Raw genomic sequence first — 14209 nt, forward strand, 5'->3', positions numbered from 1 at the left:
ATTTAAATTTCTCTTAATTTAAATTAGTTTGTGGGTTTTAAAATTATTGTATTTTTGGATTTAATTATTTTATTTTACTTAGTCACTGTGTTTAAATTTATTTTATTTAAAACAGTTGTGTTGGTTAGAATTTTGTGACCTAAGTTGTGAGTTTTAGACCTCATTTATTTTCCTTCATTTTTCTTTTCCACTTTCTTTTTCTCTTTTCTTTTTTTTTTCTTCTTTCTTTTTTTTTTTCTTTCCTTCTTTCCTTTTCCGGAACTGCTCCTCCCGCGCGCGACCCAGCCCCTCTCTCTCACTCCGTCCGATCCTTCTCTCCCGCAGCCCGCCACCATGTGCCTCTTTCTGGCAACACCGCCAAGCCCACAGCCTTCCCCACCCTCCGGCGACCATCTCCCTCCAATCTCAGCCCCTCTCGCGTTGCCGTTTGCCCCCACGCGCAACACTATGCCGCGGTGTTCCTTGTGCTCGTGCGCCGCCGTCGCGCCACCATCGGCCACCATTTCTTCACCACTTCATCATCGACCTCCTAGCAACCTAATGCACCCATCCTTGGCTCCGATCTGTCACCGGTGAAACCCATCTATCTCCATCTCAGATTCGTGCTTTTTGGCCTTCAACCGCCGCCCACGCCGCCACCCACGACAAACCACCACCACCACTAGATTCACCGACATCCCTAGGCCCTACCCTATCAATCTCGGGTCTTCGTTCACACCCGTTCAAAAGTGGGTTTCTAAGACCCACGGCCACAATGCATTTCGCACTGTTTTGTTGCTGCATTGCCGTTTCTAGCACTTCCGTGATCTTTCAAAAATTATATTTTAGCATTGTAAGTATTTTTCTCGAAGAACTTTTGAGATTTAAATGTATTTTCGCACAAACTCATATTTACTGTGAATTGATTGGTTGTGCCGGACTGAGTCCGAGGAGTCAGGGGGTCGGTTGGATTGGATGATGGAGTTGTTTGTGTGATTAGGTTATGCCATGAAATTTATTGGCTGTTTCGGATTTAAATATTGGTGTTTTGAGTTTGACGTTGGTCATGGTGGATATTAGTATTTTTTTTAGGAAGTGGTGATATATTTTAGAATTATAAGGGTTTTAAGTTTTGAGAAATTAAGATAGATTGTTTTAGAAGCTTAGGCTTAAATATGGAAATCCGTGATTGATTGAAAACTTACGGAAATTATGTGATTATTTTAATAGGTGACGATTTATAGTCGACTCGACATTTTTTAGGAAAATTTTGAAAAGCTAAGAAGTCCAGGTAAGCGGGGTTCATATACTAGTTTTGCATAAAATAAATAAAAGGAGGTTGACTTTGAGAATAAATGTGTTTATTTTCTTTTTGAAAGAGATAATCTGAAAACAACCTCAGATGTTTATTCTACATATGCATAAATTCTATATAAGAGAAAGTGTTTTTCTATCATGACTGGTGTAGACATGAGCTAGTTTTGTGCATTTTATTTCTGAACTATGTAAAAGAGCGAATATGAAAATCTAGAAGTTTTGTTATGAACAAATGAGAATATTTTGTTTATGTTTATCTCGAACATGTGAAATGATCTGAAACTTTTCAGTATTTTGTTTTGAAATGATGTGACATCCGAGAACCTTGGCATGAAGTTCTGATTCTGTATATGATTATAATCTGATTTTCGATGAAATCTGTTCTGTTTCTGTTAAGGCCCAGCCACGGGCATAATGGTGGTTTATAACCCTACCACGGGGGTGAAACATGAAAAATGGCCCAGCCACGGGTATAATGGTGGTTTATAACCCTACCACAGGGGTGAAACATGGAATATGGCCCAGCCATGGATATAATGGTGGTTTATAACCCTACCACTGGTGTAATACCCAGCTCCTTCTTCTTACGTACGCTTCTCTCTTTCTGACGTATGTTTCGTCTTGATGACGTAAGCAAATCCCGAAGGCAGAGATTATGTGATCATCTGCCTTTCTCACTACCGACTGTGAGTCACGTTATGCGTGTCGAACCATGATAGCGTATCTCGAAAGATATCGTGTGACTTCAAGGGCACGCCCAGTGTTTTAATATTATTATTAAAATGATTTCAATTATTTAAGATATTATGAGATTTAAATTATGTTGAGAACTTTTATTAAATAAATGGTTTAACCCTTTTAAATATGTTAAGTGAGACTTCATCATTCTATTAATGACGAAGAATATTATTTTATAAACTAAAGTTAGTTTAAAATAATACCTACCTTAATTCCTCTAAGTGCTTTTAATTAAATTAATGTTTTACGCATCTTCAAATCAGTGTTTTAATTATTCGTCGTTAGATCGTCGTGTAGACCCCCAGACGAAAGGACTGGGTTAAATACCCAGACCCCTCTCTTTCCCTCCCATTTCCCCGTAACTCTCTCTCTCCTCCCTCTCTCATTCGGCGTACGAGGTACGCATCTCCTCCACGCCGAAGCCTTCCAACGCACAGCTCGGCATCGCCATGCGTCGCCAGGCCACACCGCCGACACCACCAGCTGCTTCTCACGCCGGCGAGCTCAACCATGCCAACCCCTCCACCTCACGCTCCCTCTTCCTCTCCCTTCGAAGTGTGAAGCCCAAATGGGCTTAGTGCGTGTAGCGCCGCCGTGCGCCGCCCTCCAACGCCACCACTCCCTCGACGAGCTCCTCTCCCACCGGCCATCATCCTCCACCGAAGCCAGCTCCTATGATGCAGTCCTCCCCCTCCTTCCACGTCAAGTACCCGAAATGGGTCTCTAACCCATTTCCCACCGTGCGCCGCCATACGCGTGTAAGGCCCCCACGTCTAGTTGCCTCAAGGGGGGCAGCACAAGCCCTAGCCATGGAGGGTACTAGCACCTTGGCTAGCCCACAGCCATGCCTTCACAGCATGCGGGCTAGCGAGGCTAGCAAGCACACGGCAGCGCGCGCAGCACAAGTCAGCGCGTGCAGACGCGCAGCACAGGCCAGCGCGCACAGGCGCGCAGCACAGGCCCGCGCGCACATGCGCGCAGCACCAGGCGCCCCAGCGGGCCGCACGCCCAGGCACTTCGCAGTGCGCAGGCCCATGCGCACACCAGTGGGCCGCAGGGCCCTGCGCGCACCCATGCGCCACACAGACCAGCCAGTCCGCCCGCGCGCGCGCACGACCAGGCTGACCATGCCGCGCACCCGCATAGCCTTGGTTCCTCCTGCCGCACGCTAGCACGCCCATGCCAGCACGCCCACGCCCATCCTGCAGCGCACCAGCGAGGCTAGTGGCACGTCCCATGGCGTGCCATCCAGCGCACGGCTCCAGCCCGTGCCATGCGGAGCAGGCCAGTGGCATGCCATCCAGGCGTGCCATCCAGCGCACGGCTCCAGCCCGTGCCATGCAGCCAACGCCCAAGCCAACCACATGGGCCATGCCGAACCAACCAACATGCAACCACTTGACCCACCTTGGGTCCGTGCATGTCACACCATGGTTTAGTTCATGGCTCCCTTTTATTTGTTTTACTTATTTAGTCCTTTGATTATTTGTTATTTACTTTGAAGGGACCATTTTAGGGTTTCCAAGTTGTAACCTATAAATAGGACCACTAGTCATTACATTCCCATCTTTTGGCAAAACTCTTAGAGAGAGAACATTGTTTGAGAGATCATCTTCGGTGCAAGAGCACTTGGGCAATTTGGGTGCAATCCGTGAATCCCAAATTGATTTATCATTTTATGTAGTTTAATCATTCCTTGTGCAATACGTGAATCAAGGCTTGATTGTTCATGTGTTCTTTGTGTTATTTTAGTTTATTTAAGAGCAATAGTATTCTATAAATTGTTCTTGGAGTTCCACATTTGTTCTTGAAGTTCTTCATTATTTTTGGTCTCTCAATCCATGTGAATCCACATTTCGACTATAACAAGTGTTAGTCAACTTTCCATAAGTTGCCCTAACCCTTTTTGGTTGTCATAGCCGAATTGCATCACTTGGTAGGTCAAATCCCATTCGGCCAACTATTGCCTTATTGGGACTTGCCTAGCCGCCACCCAACATTCCTTTTGCATCCCTCATAATTAGGAAACTTTCCTAATTCCCATACTACCCTATTTCGGCAACCCTAGCTACCATCTACCATACCCTACTTGGGAACCCTAGCCGCCACCTCACTTACCACTTTGAGACAAACCCTAGCCGCCACACATACATTCCATAGTGAGCTAACCCTAGCCGCCAACTACCTTCCTAATTTGGCCAAACCTAGCTGCCCATTTCCGTACCCTTTTGGGTAGCCCTAGCCGCACACATCCGTACCCACTTGGATAAACCCTAGCCACCATTATCCCTTACCATTTCGGGAAACCCTACTATACCTCATAGCCGTGCATCACCCATCACCCTACCCTACACTTACATCATCCAACCCTAATATCATTTATCATTTCTAGCCGAAATACATATTTTCATATTGACACATTGGTCATCTTGACCTACATTGGACGTGGACCAAGCAAGAGAAGGACTTGGACTCGGTCACCTCAAGGTTACTATTGGCTTAGCAAGGCAAGTGTTTAGGGACTAGACCGGGGTCCCTAACAACGCGGCCACCCACGACCACCATGCGACGCCATGGACCTCCTCTCCCTTTCCCCGAGCTCCTCCACGTGACCCATGGCCAGAAACCCCCTCCTCTACCTCACGGGTTCCCCTCTCACGCACGCACGGATTGCACGCCGTGCACCGCCACCCACAGCTGGTAACCACCACCATCAGCCTCCTCAGGCCGCCACCAAGCCAACCCGACCTCCATTGGCCCCAATCTGCCACCCACGAGAGCACACTCTCTCTCACTCTCCCACGGCTTCTCCTCCATGGAATGGCCAGATCTGCCACCGTGGCGCCACCTTGACGCCACCACGAGATTCACCACACCTCCTTTAGCCAAGCCCTAGGTCTAAACCATCACTTTATGTGATGGGTAATCACTGCACGTGATGGACAGTCACTACGTGTGATTGACCGCCACTGTACATGGCTAGATCTGCCGTGTTATGCCCCTCGCCATCATCACAAGGCCATCACGAGCCTTTCCAAGACCACACCTAGCTATCCAAACACCTAAACAGTCACCGTACGTGAGTTAGCCGCCACGTACGACTCCTCCGACATCATCGGCTATGACAATCAGCAAGCAACGAACGGGTTATCCCGTCAATGGTATAACTCTCTATCCCTCGTAATTATGTTAGATATTGATTGGTTGACTAGGTTGTGGACTGTGCTGTTAGTATTTGTGGAGTTGTGGCATTGTGATGAAGTGTTGGGCATTTTGTGTAGTGAAGTGTTGGGCTTATATGTGTTGTATGGAGGTGCATTGTGCCGTGTAGGGTACTGTGATGTGTTGGGTGTAGATGGGAAGTGTTGTGGACTGTGCCATGTAGTGTGATTGGGAAATATGTGCTGTAATGGTGGCACGGTATATGTAGAATAGATACGATGCACACTGAGTGTACTCTGTACTCTGTGTGCATGTGGCGTGTTATGTATGTAGGGAGTACAAATGGAATGTACTCCATGTGATGGTGAGATGCACCATATGGCGGGTACGCCATAATGGTGACATGCAGTGAAGTGTATGAAGGGAGTACGATGGGTGTACTTTGTGTGGGGTATAGTATATGTGAGGAGTACACGTGGAGTGTACTCTATGTGGTAGAGTAATGCACCATGTGGCGGATATGCCATAATGGTGATGTGGCATATGGGATAGGAATAGTACACGTTGTGTGTACTTTATGTGTGGCGTAATGTGAGACAAGGAGAGTATATGTAAAATATACCCTCTTGGCGTATCGTGGAACGAGATGAGTACAAGTGGAGTGTACTCAGTGGCGTAGTGCGTGTAAGAGGAGTACATGTAGAATGTACTTTATGTGGTGGACGATGCACCATATGGCGTGTATGCCATATTGGTGATGTGGTATGTATGTGGAGAGTGCATGTGGAATGTACTCCATGAGATTCTGCGATGCACCATATGGCGTGTATACCATAGTGGTGATGTGGCGTGTTGTATATGTGGGGAGTACAAATGGGATGTACTCCATGAGATGGTGAGATACACCATATGGCGTGTATGCCATAGTGGTGATGTGTCATAGTGTGTATAAAGGGAGTATACGAGGAGTGTACTCCATGTGATATAATGATGTACCATATGGCGGGTATGCCATAGTGGTGATATGGTGTGTATGGATGGAGTGCATGTGGAATGCACTCCATATGATTGGGGATGCACCATATGGCGTGTAGGCCATAGTGGTGATGGAGCGTATGTAAAGGGAGTACGAGTGGAACGTACTCCCTGTGATGGAGTGATGTACCATATGGTAGGTATGCCATAATGGTGATGTGGTGTGTATGAAGGGAGTATACGTGGAGTGTACTCCACGTAGCAGCGACACTACGTGTGACGTGTCGTAGAGATAATGATGGTTATGTGATTTATGGGCGTGGAATGTGATGGATAGTGTCGGGAACTGTGGAACAGTGTCCCGAAGTAGTTATGGCGTAGCTTGTAGTCTGAGATGACAAGTGTCACTGCAATGGACTTATAGCTAAAAGTATGCGTGAAAGTATCAGAGCAAGTATAAGAGTGCGCAGCGGAAGCATGGCTGAGGAATGTCACGAAGTGACATGACCACTGACAGTCGTGCTTGTGATGGGTGAAGTAGTGGAATAAGTGTAAGAGTACGCAGCGGAAGCATGACTGGGCAACGTCACGAAGTGACGTGGTTATTGGAAGTCATGCTTATGATGGGTGAAGTGTTGAAGTGTAGAAATGGCGAAATGGGAACGTGACGAGATGTCACGATGTGAAGGGAGTACGTGAGGAACCGTACTCGTGATGAGTCAGGAGTGATGAAGTAGAATGCTAGGTAACACGACAAGGTCACAGTGTAGCACTGGAGCAATCTCGGGCTATATAACGTGACATGAAACATAGTTATGGATGGAGTCTTGTCGTGTTAAGTGTTGGGATGAACTATCAAGAGGGACGGGTAGTGTGAAGAGTCATGCTAGCCGGGTTAAGGGAAGATTGGTATCGGAGTATGGCCCTTGTCCCTACGAGCAGGTGATCAACGTGTGATATATGTTGATCTTAGGTGATAAAGGGGTAAGGTACCTGTGTAACATGGTGAGAGACACGTGCCGGACGGATTCACTATATGTAATGGGTAATCTGTCATGAGCATAGTTGCACGGTGCTTAAGCCTCAGAGTTGGCTTAGAGCCATGTGTCTTTATGGATAGGAATGAGGATTTAGTGTGGGCCAAGATGCATGAAGATAGTGACGGATGCATCGTTAGGATTGAGATGTGTGATTCCATCGGTCGGAATCATGCGTCGAATGTGGTTGTAAGAAGAGTAAGACGAATGTCCTAGTGTCTTAATCCTAAGGTGAATAAGGGGTCCACTTTAGTAGATGAGCACTCGAGAAAAGACTTTGAGTTGGAAGTTGTGGTGACCGTAAGTGGTCCTCGAAGGGTTTAATATAGTGAAGGGCACGTAAGTGCACGGGATAGAAGGAGAGTGTTCTAAGTATAGTGTAGTTCTATTTATAGTTTAAGTTACTTATGCATTAGATATAGAATGATGCTAAGGTTATGTGTATGCATGTAGGTTGCCATCTGACAAGCACGTGAATGGACTGAATGACATGCAAGTAGCATGGAGTCCAGGTAAGTGTTACGTTCATACTCTTCTAGAGTTATCAAAGATACAAGAAACGCTTTTCCTTTAAAATGCTCACGAAAAGACTAAAGATGTTTTAAGAAAGAAAATGCTAAATGTTCAAAAGTATAAGTATGTACGGCCCCTCCTTGGCAGCCCCTTTTTACGCACCCAAAGTATTAATTGTATACATGTGAATGGATGACTATACGCTGTATCTATTGTATGTATTTTCTAAGAAAAGTCCATAAACTGATGAAGATGCATGAAAGCAGATGCTTTCGTGAATCCTACGAACCGACGCTCTCATGTGCACCACGAGGTGATGCTCGCGGATGCCATGATTGACGACGTTCAAGGTGACGCTTATAGGATGCCACGGAAGCTGACGCTTAAGCCCATGTATGTTCTTTGTTAAAGGGAAGATAGAGTTGAAATGAAATTGAAAAAGAAAACGGAAAGACCATTTTCGGGCTTACTCCCCAAACGATACCTTCTCACAAAAAGAAATGTTTTCTCATGAAAAGAAAGGACTGTAAAATGAAAGAAAGAACTGAATGAAAGCTTCAGCTCCTTCGAGCTGACATGAACGAATGAAAGAAAGAAAGAAATGAAAGCATGAATGTATGAAGACACGTAACGGCCACATGACATGAATGAAAGGGTATCGATGAATGGGCAGATTGCAATACCGGGTAAGTAGCGCTGGAAGTGCACCCAGTGCTGCCCCCTATGAAAAAGGGGTTCCCAACCCGTGGCCACGGGCGGAATCCGGGTCCAAAGGAAGACCGCTAACCCCAAACACACGGGGCGTAATTGTGTGTACTGGCCTATGAAAGCGATAAGAAAGAATGGATGTACACACGCATGCACGAACGCACGAACGCACATGTATGCACAAGAGCACGGGCTCTTTAAGAAATGAAGGCACTGACGGGGGAAACGTTTTACGACGAAAAAGCCTTTTTAAAGTAAAACCCCGTAAAGCGACTCTTGACGAAATGAAGGTACTGACAGGGGACACGTTTTAAATAGAGGAAAGCCTTTCGAAAGAAAAGCCCCGTCCAGTGACGTTTTCAAACGAACGCACACAAGACACGTAGGCACGCACGTAATAGTATGTACGAATGATGAATGCATGAATGAAAACCTATGTTGTTATATTTTAACCGTATGAAGTAATGCTTATGAGTCTTCGACTCATTTTAGTTTTTATGCATGTCCCTCCCCCTCACAGGAACTGCACGATCAGGATGGACACGGCCCATGGGGAAGAGCATGGAAGTCTAGGCACGAGTTTTAAACGTACGAGGCCATTTTATTATAAGATTTATGTTTTCAGCTGTAACCCTCTTTTATGATCAAAGCACATTTTATTTATAAACGTAGAGTCTCGCACCCTGGGGATGCAAGTGAAAAGTTTTAAACAGGACGGTAATTCCCGTCGTCCTTTTTATAAAAATATTTTAGAAAAAGTCCCACTACAAGGACGGGCGTTACAACTGGGGTTAAACATGGTATTGTCCCAATGTGATATTAAACGATGATATGATTATAATGTTTCAGTTTAGAAATGCCAACGGATTCACTTTTTGGAATAAGTTTATTTTTCTGAAAATTTCGCTCTAATGTTTTTGTACAAGTTTTGTTTCTGCATTCTGAAAGTAAATGCTTTGTTCGGCTTATCAAATGTTATAAATGCTCATGTTTACATGCTAGTATATGCTCTCTGCTTACTGAGTTGTTGATAACTCACCCCTTATCTCCACAATATTTTTCAGATATTATGATGGTTCAGCTGAGGATTAAGATTATGAGGCATTGGGTGAGATGTCTTAAGTGTAGTGGTTCAAGCATAGGAAGTTTTTTATGAGTATTGTCGTATTTTATTAAGAAATTTTATTGTGTTGTAATGACTTAACATTTTGGAAAATTGGTTATATTGAGGAAATTAGATTGAATCGAATTTTCTAAATGATATTGGGAATTTGGAGTCTATTTTTATATTGTTGGAATGTGAGTTTAAGTGCTAGGAAGTAACTCTCCGACCCGTGCGGGACAGGGGCGTTACAGTTGGTATCAGAGCCAAGTTTGAATTCTGCATACTATAAACCTTGGAGGTTTAAATTTCTGTGGGTTCATAGGATGTAAAGATTTCAGTGTAGGAACTTGAGGAATTTAAGGATGATCATGTGGATATTTATGTTGGAGATTCTAAAAAAAAAAAAAACAACCTTATGATTGATTTTGATGGGATTTGAGGATTTAGATTTTGTAAATTCTAAGAAATGATTTTTATAGCATATCAGGATTTAGATCCGGTAAGCTTATTCTGTAGGATGTAGGATATGACTTGGAAATCATCTTTATAAGATTTAAGGTTTAGATTTTTGTGGTTTAGATTCTAAAAATGTACAGGAGTTTAGAGCAATGTCGGGTTTACAATATTAGATGGTAGGAAGAACTATATGAGTTGGTTAAATATATGATTAAGAATGGGTAAAACCATATGTGCAGTATCAGAAAAGTTTAAAGGTTTAATTGGAAATTATTATTTTTATTTAACTTGAATTTATTTGGTTTTGTTTGATTTTTTTTATTTGAATTGGAATTATGTTATTTTATTTATTAAGTTACTTTATTTTGTTCATTTCGTTCGAAGCTAAAAAGTGGGTTAAAGATTAAGTTATGGCAGGAAGATGGTACGACTGAGAATGCTATTGTTAGGTATAAATATTTAGCAGAGTAGGCTTAAACTTTTATCGACTTGGTGTGCTTTTATAATATCAAGGTTTGAAAAGAACGACATGGTCTGGGTGATCTATTCAGGGAGTAAGATATTTGAGGTTTTCGATTTCATGGATGTATGACACGAGGCTTTAGAATAGAAGATTGTAAGTTCAACAAACTTTAAGGATAGATTTATGGAAATTTCACCAAAAGTTTAAGGTTTTGCAGACTTTAGGAAATTGTTATCATTTAATATTTTAGATTTTGAAAGCTTCGGGAGTCGATTGTTTTATAATTGGATATAAGTTCATCGATCTTACAGATTTCGGAAAATGATTCTGGTATAATTTAAGGTTTTAAAATTACAAATTTGAAGGACTGAATTGAAATAAGATTTAAGTTTTTAATTCTGCAGGCTTGGTGTGCTAGCTTGATTTATTTTGGATGTGACCATTATTATGGGGTTGATCGAAGTTGAGTTATTGATATATGAATTTTCAAGGGGATTATTTCTTTGAGGATTGAAGGTATTGGTCCAGTTTGGATAATAATTGTTATTAGTTCAAGGTTTTAGTAGCAGGTTTTGGGATTAGATCCATATCAGATTTAAGGATGATAGTTGGTGTAGATTCAAGAAGGCATTCTTAGTGATTTTGAGGGAAAAAGTGTAATAATTCATGGTTTTGGGAGATCAAGCATTTTTTTTCCTCGATGCTGTTGCTTTATGAGGACATAAATTTTATGCATGTGGCGAATTATCAGAGTTCGCAGTAGAAGCGTGATATTTTGGTTGTAATTAGGAATTCAAATTTTGTGTTGATTTTGAGAAATTAGTCGTGACTTGAATTTTTGAGACGATACTTGTAGTTGGAGACTAACCGCTCAGTTGTACCAATTATGTTATTGATGATTAACTTTGGAAGTGACCATTAGGTTACCAAAGGTAGAATACAATGAAGATTTGGAAGTTATACCATAGGAGTCAATTGGGGTTAATATAGATTATCTAATAGAGCTATTAATCTTGGGGATTCATTGGATTTTGTATTAAGGCTCTTGTGGAAAATGAGATTTTGGATATCATAGCCACCCTAGGAATACTGGACGTGTTGTGCCAATGGGGGACTAGTACGAGTATGATGGAATTTCCTATGGAAGGTTTAGCATGTTTTGGGTTGTATCTTCTATCCTGCTTTAGCATCATGTTTAACCTTTCAAATTTCGAGGACGAAATTTTTTTAAGGGGGAGAGGATGTAACACCCCGTATTTGTTTTTCAGTTTATTTTTTTTTAATTGAATGATTATTTGTTATTAATTTAAAAATTGATTCTCTTGTTTTAAATTTTTAGATTTTAGTGGGTTTATTTTTATGATTTTTATTAATTTGTGAAAATTAAATTTGACATATTTCCTTGATATTAATAATTGTTATGCATTTAAATTTCTCTTAATTTAAATTAGTTTGTGGGTTTTAAAATTATTGTATTGTTAGATTTAATTATTTTATTTTACTTAGTCACTATGTTTAAATTTATTTTATTTAAAACTGTTGTGTTGAAATAATTTTTCGTTAGAATTTTGTGACCTAAGTTGTGAGTTTTAGACCTCATTTATTTCCCTTCATTTTTCTTTTCCACTTTCTTTTTCTCTTTTCTTTTTTTTTTTCTTCTTTTTTTTTCTTTCCTTCTTTCCTTTTCCGGAACTGCTCCTCCCGCCCGCGACCCAGCCCCTCTCTCTCACTCCGTCCGATCCTTCTCTCCCCCAGCCCGCCGCCATGCACCTCCGTCCGGCTACACCGCCCAGCCCACAGCCTTCCCCACCCTCCGGCGACCATCTCCCTCCAATCTCAACCCCTCTCGCGTCGCCGTTTGCCCCCACGCGCAACACTATGCCGCGGCGTTCCTTGTGCTCGTGCGCCGCCGTCGCGCCACCATCGGCCACCATCTCTTCACCACTTCATCATCGACCTCCTAGCAACCTAATGCACCCATCCTTGGCTCTGATCTGTCACCTGTGAAACCCATCTATCTCCATCTTCGATTCGTGCTTTTTGGCCTTCAACCGCCGCCCACGCCGCCACCCACGACCAACCACCACCACCACTAGCTTCACCGACATCCCTAGCCCTACCCTATCAATCTCGAGTTTTCCTTTACACCCGTTCAAAAGTCGGTTTCTGAGACCCACGGCCACAGTGCATTTCGCATTGTTTTGTTGCTGCGTTGCCGTTTCTAGCACTTCCGTGATCTTTCAAAAATTATATTATAGCATTGTAAGTATTTTTCTCGAAGAACTTTTGAGATTTAAATGTATTTTCGCACAAACTCATATTTACTATGAATTGGTTGGTTGTGCCGGACTGAGTCCGAGGAGTAGGGGGTCGGTTGGATTGGATGATGGAGTTGTTTGTGTTATTAGTTTATGCTATGAAATTTGTTGGCTGTTTCGGATTTAAATATTGGTGTTTTGAGTTTGACGTTGGTCATGGTGGATATTGGTGATTTTTTTTAGGAAGTGATGATATATTTTAGGATTATGAGGGTTTTAAGTTTTGAGAAATTAAGATAGATTGTTTTAGAAGCTTAGGCTTAAATATGGAAATCCGTGATTGATTGAAAACTTACGGAAATTGTGTGATTATTTTAATAGGTGACGATTTATAGTCGACTCGACATTTTTTAGGAAAATTCTGAAAAGCTAATAAGTCCAGATAAGCGGGGTTCATATGCTAGTTTTGTATAAAATAAATAAAATGAGGTTGACTTTGAGAATAAATGTGTTTATTTTCTTTTTGAAAGAGATAATCTGTAAACAACCTCAGATGTTTATTCTCCATATGCATAAATTCTATATAAGAGAAAGTATTTTTCTGTCATGACTGGTGTAGACATGAGCTAGTTTTGTGCACTTTATTTCTGAACTATGTAAAAGAGCAAATATGAAAATCTAGAAGTTTTGTTATGAACAAATGAGAATATTTTGTTTATATTTATCTCGAACATGTGAAATGATCTGAAGCTTTTCAGTATTTTGTTTTGAAATGATGTGTCATCTGAGAACCTTGGCATGAAGTTTTGATTCTGTATATGATTGTAATCGGATTTTCGATGAAATCTGTTCTGTTTCTGTTAAGGCCCAGCCACGGGTATAATGGTGATTTATAACCCTACCACGGGGGTGAAACATGGAAAATGGCCCAACCACGGGTATAATGGTGGTTTATAACCCTACCACGAGGGTGAAACATGGAATATGGCACAGCCACGTGTATAATGGTGGTTTATAACCTTACCACGGGGGTTAAACATGTTATTATCCCGATGTGATATTAAACGATGATATGATTATAATGTTTCAGTTTAGAAATGCCAACGGATTCTCTTTTTGGGATAAGTTTATTTTTCTGAAAATTTCGCTCTAATGTTTTTGTACAAGTTTTGTTTCTTCATTCTGAAAGTAAATGCTTTGTTCGGCTTATCAAATGTTATAAATGCTCATGTTTACATGCTAGTATATGCTCTCTGCTTACTGGATTTTTGATAACTCACCCCTTATCTTCACAATATTTTTCAGGTATTATGATGGTTCAGCTGAGGATCAAGATTATGAGGCATTGGGTGAGATGTTTTAAGTGTAGTGGTTCTAGCATAGGAAGTTTTTTATGAGTATTGCCGTATTTTATTAAGAAATTTTATTGTGTTGTAATGACTAAGCATTTTGGAAAATTGGTTATATTGAGGAAATTAGATTGAATCGAATTTTCTAA

Source organism: Juglans regia, unplaced genomic scaffold (assembly GCF_001411555.2).
Source record: "Juglans regia cultivar Chandler unplaced genomic scaffold, Walnut 2.0 Scaffold_674, whole genome shotgun sequence".
NCBI lineage: Eukaryota > Viridiplantae > Streptophyta > Magnoliopsida > Fagales > Juglandaceae > Juglans > Juglans regia.